General features: G+C 25.9%; 1 protein-coding gene across 2 annotated transcripts in view; it reads right to left on the bottom strand.

The window, feature by feature from the left end:
- Window positions 1-357: 357 nt before the first annotated feature.
- LOC106871647 (transmembrane protein 65) overlaps window positions 358-2191 on the bottom strand; it is a 137654-nt gene continuing 135820 nt past the window's right edge. For both annotated transcript variants that reach the window (XR_001409685.3, XM_014918219.3), the window contains one exon: window positions 358-952. The gene's annotated coding sequence lies outside the window, so the exon portion shown is untranslated. The remainder of the gene's footprint in view (window positions 953-2191) is intronic.

Raw genomic sequence — 2191 nt, 5'->3', positions numbered from 1 at the left:
ACTATATGATAATGTTACGTTGCCTGCAAGCCAAGCTTGTGGTACAGGTTCAAATCAACCTATTTCTTTTTTTACTCAGCCCTCATACCAGTAATTTTCATTTATAGTGAATGACCTGGAGAGAGAATTTCAAAGGGTCAACTTGAACATATGACATGAAGAGTTAAGTGGTAACCTAGTAACCGGGAAAATGTCATCTTGTTATAAAAACAGCCACAAAAAATATTAAAATTACAATTAAAACTGAAGCCAATTCTTACATCCTTGAAAGAAGTTTTCAGTACACCACTCCAACAGTGATAGCTATCATTTTCAACTATAGCTATTATTTGTATTTCTGATTAAATTAACTGTGCATTTTTTTTTCTTTTTAATTGATGATTTAATTTCTGATTACCATACATCACTGTAGCCATTTATAATTTGAATATTAATATTGTAACTGAGTGGAGGTTCATCTCAGAATTATATAAACTCTAATGAGTGAGTTATATTTCTCTGCTAAAAGAAGATAAATAAGCAGTCATAAATGGGGAAAAAATTAAAATAAAGGTAAAATGAAAATAAAATAAAAAGAATCTTCCTTATAGATCTCAAATTTATTCAAATCCAGAACATTTGTATTTTCATTCTCTTTCAACCTCTAAACATGTCTATTGAATTCATGCTGGCTCTTCATTATCAGTCTTTATTACTTCATGTAATAACAAACTTCACATTGAAATTAAGGAAAATTACACCCACATGATATGCACAACAGTTTTATTTGTCATACATACATCCACTGATTTCTGTGAGAATATTTGTATACAAGAAAGTTTTAAATAATCACAGTATTCATGCTATTTCTATTATGGATTTTACATAATGTGATAACTCTTACACAATTGACAAAATTTCATAATAGTTGCCATCTTCAAATATTTGTTTTCCTAATGTTACCAACAGTTTCCTACAAAGGAATAAATATTATTTTATTTTCTCCCTAGTTTTTGCAATAAAATATATGATAAATTCCACTAAGAGTTTAATTTTTTTACATTAATGATAAATTTTATTAATATTACACAATTTAGATGCTGAAATGCAAATATCAAATGCAAACAAATATTTGGCGATATTGATATGAAATGTTTTTAAATTTATGAAGACAAATTTCAAAATGAATTGATAGGAAAAAATAAATGTAAAACAGTATGTAAGTCTAATGCTTTTAAATTGTTAACTTCGGCAATCTTTTAAGGCATTTCATTTACATAATGAAGAATATACAGTTTAAAAAGAGATTAGTTTGACAATGAATATTTGGAATGTGAGAATAAAGATATGGTTTGAAAAGTCTATATTGGAATGATAGGATATTCAAAATTTATCTTCATACAATATGTTTTCAACAAAAAAAACAGACTATATTTTTATACAAACATACATACATACATACACAAACGTGTATATATATATATATATATATATATATATATATATATATATACTCCACTTTTTAGCTAAAGTAAAAATAAAAATTAAAACTGACAGTATCTACATAACCAACAGAATAATACTGGAATTTTATAATTTCATACAAATCGTTGTAAATTTTAGGAAGAAATTATTCTGAAGTAATGAGAGATGATGTTTGATTCCAAAGTTTATGCATACAAACTCATCCATTCATAAGGTCACACAAAAAGCTTTGTACAGCATATTTCTCTATTTTCCAAGTTCATTTTAATACAGTGTATTTCAAGAATTCATTTAATAAACAAGAATATTAAAAGCAGCAACATTGTATTTTCATGATTATTTGTTAATAAGTTCATTAGGGAAAAATTCAAATCATTCTGATCATGTAGTATATGTGAGGATCAAATTTTTAAAATTTCAAGAAAAGTGGACAATACACAGTAACAAAAAATATTAAAATGAAAACTGAAATGGAAACCTCTTGTTTTGTTTTGGCTTTTTGTTGGTTTTTTTTTTTTTTGGTTGTTTTTTTTTTTGTAGAGGGGAAGTTAATTTTCGTGAGTTGAAAATACTCAAGCATTGATTTAACATATAGAAGATTATAAATAGGAGTGCATGTTAGATTACCAACTTTCTGTAAAACATTCAAATATACAAAAAGAAAAAAAAAATTTAGTTTGTGGAAAAGAAAAAAGAATGTTCAAGCAATAACAGAAAACTGCCAGTT

Source organism: Octopus bimaculoides, chromosome 19 (assembly GCF_046866305.1).
Source record: "Octopus bimaculoides isolate indiv1 chromosome 19, ASM4686630v1, whole genome shotgun sequence".
NCBI lineage: Eukaryota > Metazoa > Mollusca > Cephalopoda > Octopoda > Octopodidae > Octopus > Octopus bimaculoides.
The sequence above is the reverse complement of the archived record's forward strand: the minus strand, read 5'-3'. Positions and strand labels throughout refer to the sequence as shown.